This window comes from Ursus americanus, chromosome 7 (assembly GCF_024610735.1).
Source record: "Ursus americanus isolate L20-20 chromosome 7, mUrsAme1.1.p, whole genome shotgun sequence".
Lineage (NCBI taxonomy): Eukaryota > Metazoa > Chordata > Mammalia > Carnivora > Ursidae > Ursus > Ursus americanus.
This window is the reverse complement of record NC_142133.1, coordinates 47,440,906-47,455,030: the sequence shown is the minus strand read 5'-3', so window position 1 is coordinate 47,455,030 and position 14,125 is coordinate 47,440,906.

Here is a 14,125-nt window from a genome sequence, read left to right as displayed (position 1 = left end):
CTGCTTCCCGGGCTTGTGATACACGGGGCCTGGCTGCCAGCATTGTGATTTGCTGATTTAATCTCCAAAGAGCCGGTTCTGATCTGTAGCGTTAAACACTAGACGTCGGGGTGCCTGGGTGGCTCAGTCAGTTCAGCGTCCAACTCTTGATTTTGGCTCAGGCCATGATCTCAAGGTTGTGCGATCGAGCCCCACAACGGGCTCCGTGTTCAGAGGGGAGTCTGCTTGAGGTTCTGTCTCTCCCTCTCCCTCTGCCTCTTCCCCCACTCATGCTCTCTCTCTGTCTCTCTCTAAAATAAATAAGTAAAACCTTAAAAAAAAAAAACTAGATGTAGACTCTATGTCTCCATCTCTATTCTTAACATGGGCTAATTTTCCATTTCTGTTTATCCCCTTTTATGTTGCTCAAATACTTTTATGTCTCTTTAGTTGCCTTCAAAATCAGGGAAAACAATGGATATTTCCAGTTTGGAAGGTCATTATTTTTTCTCCTGGGGAAAGTACTCAGGAGGCCGCCTGACAGCATTCAGACCCTGTCCTGGGCAACCTTGGGCAAGATACTTAATCTCTCTGAGCTTTAGAATCTTCACATGTAAAATACAATTAAGGACCTTTTCTCCCTCAGGGTTGTTGGAAAGATTAAATGAGTGAATGTGTAGAAAGCCCTAAATAAGTATTTGTTAAATAAAAATGGAAAATTCATGGGGCACCCGGCTGGCTCAGTCGGTAGAGTATGTGACTCTTGATCTCAGGGTTGTAACTTCAAGCCCCACGCTGGGTGGAGAAATTACTTAAAAACGAAATTAAAAAGAAAAGCAAAGAAGAAAGAAGGAAAGAAAGAAAGAAAAGAAAATTCAGCTCAGCTCAGTTGCCCAGGAAAGGAGGTTAGTCAGGTTCAATGGCTCCCATCTCAGCCACTGCTCCCGACTCTCCCTACCCACTTCTGGCTCCTTCTCCCCAGGGTCTAGATGTCAGAATTTATGCTAGTTCCAGGTCCTACTCCAAGCTATTGGCCCAGGACCCCGCCCAGTCCCAGACCCCTGCAGGCCCTGTGCACCTTTGTCCACCTCTGCCTGTGAATTCCACCCCGATGACCATCAGGGCCTGTGGATAGGCCACCCACACCCAGCTCCCTGACTTCCCTCTCCGTCCCTCCAGGGCCATCTTGGGGCCATAGAACTGTCGTGACCCTGGACCCTTACCGGAACCACCTGATCCTCCACCAGCCCCAAGCCAGTCCTTTAGCCCAACCGGCTATGCTGACCCCCCACCATGGCGCACAGCAGTCTAGGACCAAGTCCCAGCCTTCTTGCCTTGCTCGAGCTTGAAGGCCACCCGTCCCTGCTGGTGAAGCCTGTGGCTCCTTCCTGGAGGCCCACCTCTGTCATCACCATCTCTCAGCAACCCCCTCCACCCTGCCCACCCCCTCATGCCTCCAGTTCTCTTGGAATTCACCCAATACTTGACTGTGCTTGAAGGATCTGCTTCCAAGCGCTCTCAAATAGTTGTATCCAGGCTATTTTTCTGAGGGTCTCAGTTCTTTACTGGCTGTTGGCTAGAGACCTACCATAGTTCTTTGCCATGTGGACCTTTCCATAAGGCAGCTCATAATATGGCAACTGGCTTTCCCCAGAGCAAGCAAGTGAGAACACCAGAGGGAGCCCCCAAGATGGAAGTCAAAGCTGTTTTGTAACCTGTGACAAGTAAGAAATACATATTTGGACTTTGTCCCCCATTCCAGACACAGAGCTCCTAAATCACAGAGCTCCTAAATCCCAGGGAATTTCCTGGTAGGAGAAATGAGAGTATCTTTTGTTCTAAGGAGGCAATTTTTTTAAAGTAGGCTCCACACTTAACATGGAGCCCAATGTAGGGCTTGAACTCACAACCCTGAGATCAAGATCTGAGCTGAGATCAAAGTCAGATGCTTAACCAACTGAGCCACCCAGGTGCCCCCCTAATGAGGCGATTCTTAGCAGGCCTATAGATAGCTTCAGGATGGGTGCTGGTCACCAGAAAGACAAAGGCATGATTAGGGGATTGGAGCTTTCAGACCTACCCCCACCCCCCACCCCCCCAACTTTGGGGTAAGGGAAAGGGGCTAGAGGTTAAGTTAATCACCAACTGCCAATGATTTAATCAACTGTGCCTACATGATGAAAGCCCCCCCAAAACCCCACAATGACAGAGTTCAGAGAGTTTTTAAGTCGTTGAAAACATTGAGATGCCAGGAAGGTGGCACCCCAGAGAAGGCAATGGAAGCTCTGAGAACCTTCCACCATACCTTGCCTCAGGCATGTCTTTTGTTGGCTGTTTCTGAGTTGTATCCTTTTGTTGTTATTGTTGTTTTTAAGATTTTATGTATTTATTTGAGAGAGATAGAGAGAGAGAGCATGAGAGCAGGGTGAGGGGCAGAGGAAGAAGCAGACTCCCCGCTGAGCAGGAAGTCCGATGTGGGGCTTGATCCCGGGACCCTGGGACCATGACCTGAGCTGAAGGCATTCGCCCAACTGACTGAGCTACCCAGGCACCCCTGAGTTGTATCCTTAATAATAATTTGATAATAGTGAGTAAAGTGTTTTCCTGAATCCTAAGAGCCATTCTAGTAAATTATCCAAATTGACAAGCTGGTTTATCAGAAGTGCAGGTAACAACTGGGGACTTGGGACTGGTGTCTGGGATTAGGGGGAGGGTGAGAGAGTCTTATGGGACTGAGCCCTTAACCTGTGTGATCTGTGCTAACTCTGGGTAGTTAGTGTCAGAATTGAATTAGGGGCACTTGGTGGCTTAGTCTTAGGCATCCGACTCTTGGTTTGGGTTCAGGTCATGATCTTGGGGTCGTGAGATCAAGTCCCACATTGGGGTCTGTGTTCAGCATTCAGCGGGGAGTGTTCTTGGGATTCTCTCCCTTTTCTTTCCCCTTCCCTTCTGTAAACTGCCACCCCCCCTTGCATGTCCTCTCTCTCTCTCTCAAATAAATAAATAAATAAATAAAATCTTAAAAAAAGAGAAAGAATTGAATTAAATTGTAGGACAACCGTTTGGTCAGAGCGATTGCTTGTGTGGAAAAAGCTCACACTATTTGGTGTCAGAAATGTTGGGGCGCCTGGGTGGCACAGCGGTTAAGCGTCTGCCTTCGGCTCAGGGCGTGATCCCGGCGTTCTGGGATCAAGCCCCACATCAGGCTCCTCCGCTATGAGCCTGCTTCTTCCTCTCCCACTCCCCCTGCTTGTGTTCCCTCTCTAGCTGGCTGTCTCTATCTCTGTCAAATAAATAAATAAAATCTTTAAAAAAAAAAAAAGAAATGTTGTGAGTAAAAATGGCTCATAATCTAATCTTGGTAGCAAGGAAAAGAAATAAAAGGCATAGAGATTGGAAAGGAAGAGATAAAACTGTTTCTATTATCAGATAACATGATTGTCTGCATAGAAAATCCCAAGGTCTCCACAAAACAAAACAAAAAACAAAAACAAAAAAACCACTCCTTAAACTAATAAGTGAATTTGGCAAGGTCACGGGATACAAGGCCAACACACAAAAAGAAACCATATTTCATTCTATATGCTAGCAATGTACAAGTGGAAACCAAAATTTAAAAAAAATTAATATTTATAATACCAAAAAATGAAACGCTTAGGTATAAATCTAATAACATATGCCAGGAAAACTACAACATTCTGATGAAAGTCACAAAGAAGATCTAAATAAGTGGAGATCTAAATAAGTGGAAAGTCATCAAAGAAGATCTAAATGCCTGGCTGGCTCAGTCAGTGGAGCGCAAGACTCTTGATCTCAGGGATGGAAGTTTGAGCCCCATATTGGATGTAGAGATTATTTAAAAATAAAATCTTTAAAAAATATAAATGGAGAAACATACCATGTTCATGAATTGGCACACTTAACATAGTAAATAAAGATGTTAATTCTCCCCAAGTCCATTAAACTCAATTCCAACAAAAATCCCATCAAGATTGTTTATAGACATAGGGGCACCTGGCCGGCTCAGTCAGTAGCGCATGCAACTCTTGAAATTGGGGTTGTGAGTCTGAGCCCCACATTGGGTGTAGAGATTACTTAAAATACAATCTTAAAAAAAAATAAAATAGGGGCGCCTGGGTGGCACAGCGGTTAAGTGTCTGCCTTCGGCTCAGGGCGTGATCCCGGTGTTCTGGGATCGAGCCCCACATCAGGCTCCTCCACTATGAGCCTGCTTCTTCCTCTCCCACTCCCCCTGCTTGTGTTCCCTCTCTCGCTGGCTGTCTCTATCTCTGTCAAATAAATAAATAAAATCTTTAAAAATAAATAAATAAAAATAAAATAAAATAAAATAAATAAAATTGATATGAAAAGGCAAAGAGTAGCTAACAGAGTCTTGAAAAAGAAGAATGAAATTGATAATGTAATGACACAACCCATTTTAAAGCTATAGTAATCAAGGCAATGTGCTGTTGGTGAATGTTTAGATATGCAGACCAATGAAATATGGAGATTTGATTTTTGACATTAATGCAATGGAGGAAGGATAATCTTTTCAACCAATAGTTTTGGAACAATTCTATATCCATATGCAAAAAAACCCAAAAACCCCACTTTGACTTAAACTTCATGCCTCATTTATTTTATTTTAAAGATTTTATTTTATTTTTATTTTTTTAATGTTTTTTTATTATGTTAGTCACCATACAGTACATCCCCGGTTTTTGATGTAAAGTTCGATGATTCATTATTTGCGTATAACACCCAGTGCACCATGCAATACGTGCCCTCCTTACTACCCATCACCGGTCTATCCCATTCCCCCACCCCCCTCCCCTCTGAAGCCCTTATAAAGATTTTATTTTTTAAGTAATCTCTATACCCAAACTCGGGCTCAAAGTCACAAGCCTGAGATCAAGAGTCGCATCTCCACCAACTGATTTAGCCAGGCACCTCCTTAGTGCTTTATTTTAAAAAATTAAGTCAAAATTGATTACAGAGACATTAAAAACATTTGTGCATCAAAGGACATGAATAGATATTTCTCTAAAGAAGACAAATTGCCAATAATGATGTGAAAGACGTTCGACATCAGTAGTCATTAGGAAAATGCAAATCAAGACCATAATGAGATTACACACCCGTTAGGATGAAGATAATTTAAAAAACAGAAAGTACCAAGTATCGGTGAGAATGTGGAGAAATTGGAACTCTTATACTTTGCTGGTACAAACATACAACAACACAACCACTGTAGAAAAACAGTTCATCGGTTCTTCGAAAAGTTAAACGGAATTACCACACGATCCGGCAGTTCTATTACTAGCTACTTACACAATAGAACTGAAAACGAGTACTCAAGTAACTATTTGTACATATATATTGTGTTCATAGCAGCACTATTCATAACAGTCAAAAGATGGCAACAACCCAAATACCCATCAGTGGATGGATGGATAACTAAATTTCAGCATATGTAGATGATAGGATATTATCGAGTCATAAAAAGGAATGAAATATTAAAAAAAAATTTTTTTTAAGTAAACTCTATCCCCAATGTGGAGCTGAAACTCTTGAGTCTGAGATGGAGTCCCACGCTCCACGGACTGAGCCAGCCAGGTGCCCCAAAAGCAATGAAATACTGACACCTGCTACCACATGGACGAACCTTGAAAACACGCTAAGTAAAAGAACACATGTTGGGCGCCTGGGTGACTCAGTCAGTTAAGCGTCTGCCTTCAGCTCAGGTCATGATCCTGGGGTCCTGGGATCGAGTCCCATGTCAGACTCCCTGCTCAGCTGGGAGCTTGCTTCTCCCTCTCCTCTGCCCCTCCCCCACCTTGTGCTCTCTCTTGCTCACTCTCTCGAGTAAATAAATAAAATCTTAAAGAAAGAAAAAAGAAGAACATGTATTATTTGTTTTCATTTCATGCAATGTCCAGAATAGGTAAAGCCACAAAACCAGAAATCACGTAGGTGGTTGCCAGGGGATGCAGGAAGAGAAAAATAGGTACAGGGTTTTATTTTGTTTTGTTTTGTGAAGTAAAATGTTTTGGAACTAGATAGAGGTTGTGGTTTCATAATATTATGAATGTACTAAAAGTCATTGAACTGTGTAGTTTAAAATGGTTAATTTTATGTTCTGTGAATTTAAACTCAATAAAAATTAATTATATAGTTCTTGGATCATGTAATAGAATTTGGTGGTAAAATAAATTTGATTATAGATAAAAATATACAAAGTAAAACTATAAAACTTTTAGAAGAGAACGCTGGAGACAATCTTTGTGACCTGAGGTTAGGCAAAGAATTCTTAGCCATGATACTGAGGGAACGATCCATAAAAGGAAAAAACAGTGAACTTCAAAATTAAAAACCTTTGCTCTGTGAAAGACACAATTAAGAAAATAAAAAGATAAGCCACTGGGAAAAATTATTTGCACATTCTCTATGTGATAAGGGCTTGTATCCAGTCTATATAAAGAACTGAACTCAATAAACAAACAACCAAATTAAAATATGGGCAAAATAGGCATGTCACCAAAGAAGATATGCAAATATCTAATAAGCATATGAAGATACTGAATATTATTAGCCAATTTGGAAAAGTAGATTAAAACCACATTGAGATACCATTACATACCCATCCAGATGGCTATAATGAAAAGAACTGTAGGGATTAGGCCAACTTTCAAGGATGTCTATTACTAATATACATGGGGAGACTGGGGAAATGACTGCTGGGTTACACAAACCTCGACACATCTACTCTTTTGAACTGGACTTTGGCCAGAGCTCCATTTATTGCTATTTATTACCTGGCCCCTATATGCTCCTATTCTTCTTCTTTTTAGAGATTTTATTTATTTATTTGACAGAGAGAAAAGAGAGAGAGAGCACAAGCAGAGGGAGAGGGAGAAGCAGGCTCTCCACTGAGCAGAGAGTCTGACGTGGGGCTCGATCCCAGGACCCTGGGATCATGACCTGAGCCAAAGGCAGACGCTTCACCGACTGAACCACCCAGGCGCCCCAAAGGATTTTACTTTTAAGGAATCTCTACACCCAGTGTGTAGGTTGTGACTCACAACCTCGAGTCGCACACTCCACCATCTGAGCCCGCCTGGCGCCCCGAACGTGCTCCCGTTCTAACAAGGAACCATGATCACACTGTGGGTCTCAGGTTATCAAAGCCAGCTGGGAGTCTGGCCAATTGTCCTCAAAATTTTAGGTATTTTCCTTTTCCCAATGCCCAATTACCCAAGTAAATAACCGTAAGTCCCTCTGGGAGAAGGCCAGAAGGAATCATTACCAAGTTCAACAGCCGTGTGTTGCAGGGTCCTTCAATCCTGGAGTTCCAGCCTCTTCTTCAATCAGTGGGTTCTGGGTTTGAAAACTGACTTTGCATAGAAACTGGGCAAGGGGGTGTGACTTTCTATTGGAGCAACTGCTTTTATCTTCATCATCATCATCCTTTTTTTTTTTGGTGGTTCAATTTGAAGAGTACCCTTGTTGGCTCACCAACTATTGCTCCGCTGATTACACCAAGTTCTGCTAACTGCCTCTGTAACTCTCCTCTGCTCTGGCCCCGCCGGCTGCCGTCTCCATCTCGCCGCGCACCATGATCCTTGCCGCCCCCTGGCTTCAACTAGTTAAGCGCGGCCACCTGTCCGCTGTGGCTTTGGGGTCCTCTTCGGCCAATGCTCAGTGAGCCACTGCAGAGGAGGAGAACAGGTCCGCAAGGGGAAATGATGGAGACAGCTTGGATATCAGGCAGCAGGGCCCCAGACACCACACTTTTGCCCAGTTCCCACTACTGCCTGCCAAACCTGTCAAATAAATGTTAAAATGACCCCTTGGAGGCCTTCAAGGGCTGAGGGCTGGGCAAGGGGCCGCCTTTCCGTTTCGTGTTGATGCACTGCCCCCCTGTGGCCACATCCCGAACTTCATCCTCATTTGTCCCCAACCCCGGTCTGCCCTCCAGATGCAGGCCCTTGCTGTAAAGACCCTCCAACCTCATCCTGGGGGGAAGCACACCCCTTCTGGCTTCAGAAAGCACTGTGTGACCTGGGATCGGTTCCTTATCCTCCTGGGCCTCAGCTCCCTCCTTTCTAAAATGGGGTGAGGATAGCAAAGTAAATGAAATGATGAAATAAAATAATACAACTAAATTCCTGGATCAATAAGGGCCCAATAAACACTAGCTCTGGTGCTGTAATGCTCGGTTCTTTTCTAAATCAGGAGCAGCTGCGGGCGCCTGGCTGGCTGGGTCGGTGGGGATGTGACTCTTGATCTTGGGGTTGTGAGTTCGAGCCCCACGTTGGGTATAGAGATTACTAACAAAAATTTAAAAATAATCAATATATCGATTGATCAATCGATCAGGGGTGGCAGCAGTCACCCTCACACCCGTGCTGCAGTGGGTGAGCTGCGACGTCAGCTGCCAGTCCTGGGGCGCAGCATTCAACGCGAGGTCACCCCCTTTCCAAGGTTCCTTGAGAAACGTTCCGCTAGACTAGTTCGGGTCTTGCTTACTCAGACCACTGCTGAGTAAAAGGCATAGAAGTTGCTGAGATCATGGGAGGCCTGGCTCACACCCTGATTTTGAGACTCGGGAAGAGAAATCCCTCACCAGAAAAAGCGCTACTGTTCTTGAAGCTGAAAGGACCTTCATCCCCATGGCGGGGGTCATGGCAGTGTGTGTTTTCCTCTAACCTCTCCTTCCTGCACCCGTTGTTGGAACCTCCCAGGGGCGAGACCGCCAGGTGCCTTCCCGGACAGGATTTCTGCCCTTAAACAGCCAGGCTGGGGACAGCCGTTAGCCCCTCTGTCTCACAGAGCAGGAGACTCAGGCTCGGCGATGAGGAACCGCTCCAACCCCACACGGCCAGCCTGGGCCTGGGCAGGGATTCAGTCCCAGATCTGGCTCTTCCCATGCTTGGCCCTGGGTCACTAGAGCAGGGCCTCCCTGCCTCCTTGTCAACATGGAGCCCGTTCAGGAAGACTGATGGCCAGCCTTGCTTACCGAGAAAAGGAGCCCTGCCCCCATCCTTGCTGAAGCGATCCCTTCAACCATAAACACAAGCAGAAATGTTTCAGGAGCCACGACCCTTCTGTCCCAGCAATTAGCCAGGCTCGTCCATCTGAAGGACAGAAGAAGCAGCTGGAAAATCGGGCTGGTAATTGAAGAAGGCCTAGGTGAGGTGCCGTGACTTAAATGTTCCTGATGGGTGATGACCTCCAGCCTGTGGAATGCTCCAATTTGGGGGACAATGTTCAAATATAGCATAAAGGCCACCAGTTCAATTCCTAATCTTGAGAAAGAAATTTATGCATATTGCAGGACCAGTTTGTAAAAGTTATTAAGTGGCTTTACGGGTCTACCCACAAATTTTCCCAGGGATGATTTTCTAAATGTTTCCAGAGAGACTCTTCTGAATTCTTGGCTCCTCTGAATTTATCGTTGGAAAGATAAGGCAGAAATTTTGAAGGGGTTAGAGAAGAACGTTCAAAGAACAAATCATCTTGTGTTTTCTAGAAACGTCCTCATTTTAATTTACTGTCGTATCAGGTATCATGCCAACTGGATTTTATTCTGATTTGAGTCAGACCATCTGGGTCAGGGGCTTGGCTCTGGCAGGGACGAGACCCGGAAAATCTATTTTACCTCCGCATCTGAGTGTGAAACCTTCCCCCGCCGCAGCGTGGTGGCCAGCGGGACCGTGAGGACCGTCGCTGCCGCGGCTGGGCCGGCGGCCACGCTTCTCCCGACCTGGCTCTTCCCCACGCTGAGCGCCCACGGGTTCCGACAGGATGGTACGTACACAGGCGGCCAAAGTCAGCAGGATGTCAGCTCCCTGTGTCCGGAGTCCCACGGGATGACGCCGAGCTGGGGGTCCCGAGAGCAGATGGCCCGGGCAGCGAGCCGCCGTGCTGTGCAGAGACGCCACCTGTCGCCTGGAGCCCAGAGGCCTCATGGGTGAGGCAGAGGCCTGCAGACGTCTTTGGAGGCAGGGGGACAGTGGCAAGGGCTACCCCTGGGAGACTGGGGAGAGAGATGAGAAGGCCTCATAGCAGGCTCCAGAAAGATCAGGGTGGGTGAGAATCAGCCCCAGGGCAGCAACTCCCTAAGCCTCTTCGCTCCGGCTGCTCCGGGATGAACTGCAGGGCCGGCCACCAAGACCTGGGTCAGACTGGCCTGTGAAGACGTGCAGGGTTGCTGCCGCAGGGCAGAGATCTCCCCTGAACTTACTTTCACGGACTGTAAGATGGAGAGATTAAGACTATCTCACATCTTGGGGCGCCTGGCTGGAGGAGCGAGCAACTCTTGATCTTGGGGTCATGAGTTTGAGCCCCACGTTGGGTGTAGAGATCACTAAAAAGTAAATAACTAAAAGTTAAAAAAAAAAAAAAGGACTCTCTAACATCATGTGGGTTTTTGTTTTTTTGAGCTAAAGCCCACATAAGGGTGCCTGGTTGGCCCTGTCCGAATGAATTCGAGCCCCGTGTTGGGTGTAAAGATTCCTTGAATAAATAAGACTTAAAGGAAGTTCGCGTAGAATTCACTGTTTAAAGTGTGTCCAAGTCTGTGGTTCTTAGTATGTTCACGGCTACTTCTTCTAGAACATTTTCATCACTCCAAATAAGAAACCCCTTCCCATTAGCGGTCAGTCACTCTGCACTCTGCTCCCCCAGCCCCTGGGGACCACGAATCCACTTTCTGACTCTCTGTATTTGTCTATTCTGGTCATTTATTTAAATGGAACCATACACAGGGGCGCCTGGGTGGCTCAGTCAGCTAAGTGTCCGACTCTCCATTTCGGCTCAGGTCATGATCTCAGGGTCGTGGGATGGAGCCCCGCGTCGGGCTCCGAGCTCAGTGGGGAGTCTGTTTGGGACTCTCTCTCCCCCTCCCTCTGTCCCTCCCACCCTACCATGGGTGTGCTCTGGCTTTCTCACTCTAAAATAAACAAATAAATCTTTTTTAAAAAAATTAAAAAATAACCAAAAATAAATGGAATCATATAATATGCGGCCTTTCGTGTCTGGCTTCTTTCCCCTGGCACACTGTTTTCAAGGCCCTTCGGAGCTATGGCACGGATCAGAGCTCCACTCCTTTCTATGGCCACGTGATACTCCCTTGTGTGGCTGCGTCGTGGTCCGTTTGTCCCTCCATCACCTGAAGGACATTTGAGTTGTTTCTGCTCTTTGGCTATTATGAGTAATGCTGCTGTGAACGTTCATGTAGGAGTTTTTGTGTGAACATATGTTTTTCAGTTTCTTGGGTGCATACCCAGGAGTGGAATTGCTGGGTCATACAGTGGGTGACTCTTTGCTTAATGTTTTGGGGAACATCCAGACCCTTTTCCACAGTGGCTGAGTATTTTATATTGGTATGTACTTTTAAAATCATAAAAAACACTTTTTTAAAAAATTTATTATTATTATTATTATTTATTTGACAGAGAGAGAGAGAGAGGGGGAACACAAGCAGGGGCAGAGGGAGAGGGAGAAGCAGGCTCCCCACAGAGCAAGCAGCCCGACTCGGGGCTCGATCACAGGACCCTGGGATCATGACCTGAGCCGAAGACAGACGCTTAACGACTGAGCCACCCAGGCGCCCCCATAAAAAACACTCTTAACGGAGCCTGGTCCAAAATATTCATTCTTTCATCCCTTAGATAGTTGTGGAGTACTTACTATGGGCTAAACTCTGTCGTAGAGAAAGTGGTGAAGGATGGAGAGCTGGTATCCGTGTGTGTGTGTGCATGGGTGTGTGATTGTATGTATATGTGTATGTTGCTATGAGTGTGTGTGTCTGTGCAGGTGTGTCTGTGTGTATGTTACTGTGTATGTGTGCGTGTGTGTGTATGCGTGTGTCTCCATGTGTCTGCATGCATGCGTGTGTCTGTTGGGGAGGTGATGCTGATAGAATTATCAGGAAGCGGTAGCAGGAAAGGGGCTGGGAATTCTGGGCGGGCCCAGGATGGCCGTTGCTACTTGGATGGTCAGGAAGGCCTCACTGACAAAGGGAAGGAGCTGAGGGAACGTGGCCCTTCCCAGGAAAGGCAACTGCGACGGCTGAAGTCCCAAAGCTGGGGCGCTCCTGCGGGACAGCAAGGGGGCCCGCGAGCCCAGTGGGGCGGGAATAAAGAGCAGCAGGGGCCGAGCACAGCAGAGAAAAGGAACCACAGCCTGCGGGGCCTCAGGCCACGGTGAGAACTCCGGCTTCACCCTGAGAGACGTGGGAGCCATCGCGGGGAATCGAGGCTCGTGGTGACGGGAACCTCCCGGGTTCCAGTGAGATCATCCAGCAGCTGCGTTGAGAGGGAGCGGGACGAGATAGGGATGCCGGCTGTGGCGATGACCTCGGTGGCAGAGGAGGGTGGCCTGGGCCATGGGCGGCCCTGGAGGCGGTGGAAAGGGGCTGGTTCCTGGACAAGTTGTGGGAAGACAGCCGACCGGATTTGCTGACTAAATGGATGTGAAGTTCAAGGAAGAAGAAAAGTAGAAGATGATTCCGCCAGATGGTGGCCCAGCAACTGCAAGGACAGAAAGCTGGTATTTAGAGGGGCGTCTTGGCTGTGCTCATGGCAGAACCCCGCGTGCCGAGAACAGTGCCTGGCACTCAGTAGGGTCAACCAACTGAGCAGATGGAAAGGTGGCACGGTCCTCAGGAAGGTCTCTAGCAGCCCTTATTGTTTGACACCTGTGGTCACCAGACCTAGGATGACACCTCCCTCCCCCCGATCTCAAACTCTACCGGTAAAGAATCTTGGGTTTCTGTGATTTTTAGTAGGTCCCTGATTCTCACGGAAATTTTTGCCAGAATCTCTCACAGGTGTTTGCAGTGGGCAGGCTAATTGAATCAGTGTACTGCCTTTACCCAGATGCATGCATTCTGTCTTCTAGAATTTGGTCCCGTGAGAATCTTATGCCTGTTCTCTGCCTTCTCACCTACCACCTACCATTTACTGAATGGTCACTGGGTACCCAACACTATGTCAACCTATTATTTTTTTTAAAATATTTTATTTATTTATTTTAGAGAGAAAGTGGGGGGCAGAGGGAGAGAGAGAATCCCAAGCAGACTCCCTGCTGAGTGCGGAGCGTGGTGAGGGACTCAATGCCAGGACCCTGAGATCGTGACCTGAGCCAAAACCAAGAGTCAGATGTTCAACTGACTAAGCCAACCAGGCGCCCCACAACACATTATTTAATACTATTATTAGCTTCGTTTAATAGTGAGGAAATAGGCACACTTTTTAATGAAGGTTAACTTGACCAAGATCATACGGTTAGTAAGTGGAAGATCCGGAATGGAAACCTGTCTATGCTTGCTCCCCCCGCGTTTTATTTTCTCCCTGTTCTGGGGCGGATGTTCACATGTCAGGAGTGTTTCCATGGGAACTCCTGCATTCAGAGGGAAACTGGACCTTTCCAACTCTAAGCTTTAATTTCAGAGGTCCATTCTCCAGGTGAGGTGTTTGTTTTTATTTTTTAAGATTTTATTTTTGGGGGCACCTGGGTGGCTCAGTCATTAAGCGTCTGCCTTCTGCTCAGGGAGTGATCCCAGCATTCTGGGATCGAGCCCCACATCAGGCTCCTCCACTAGGAGCCTGCTTCTTCCTCTCCCACTCCCCCTGCTTGTGTTCCCTCTCTCGCTGGCTGTCTCTATCTCTGTCAAATAAATAAATAAAATCTTTAAAAAAAAGATTTTATTTTTAACTAATCTCTACACCCAACATGAGTCTTGAACCCGCAACCTGGAGATCAAGAGCCACACGCTCTACTGACTAAGCCCCAGCCAGGCGCCCCCCATTCTCTAGGTTTTTCCCAAACTTCACCTTTAACTCAGCTTGATTTCGAGCCTTATCCATTGTCCTTGACACAAAACTGTGTATCTCTTGAGCTCACCATGAATTTCAAATTTTAACCTTTGATCAAGGAACACGATCTTTGTTCCTCTTCCTCCTTGGGGCGGGCGACATCAGTAATCCAGGGCATTCTGCAGATTTCAGGCTCCTGTCCAGAATGGACTGACCTATTATTGCCCAGGACCTGCCTCCTAGTTCAGGCATGATTTGGGCACTTTTGAGGTAGGAGAAGGAACCTCAAAATGATGAGCTAAACCCTAATTTCTTTTCTGTTT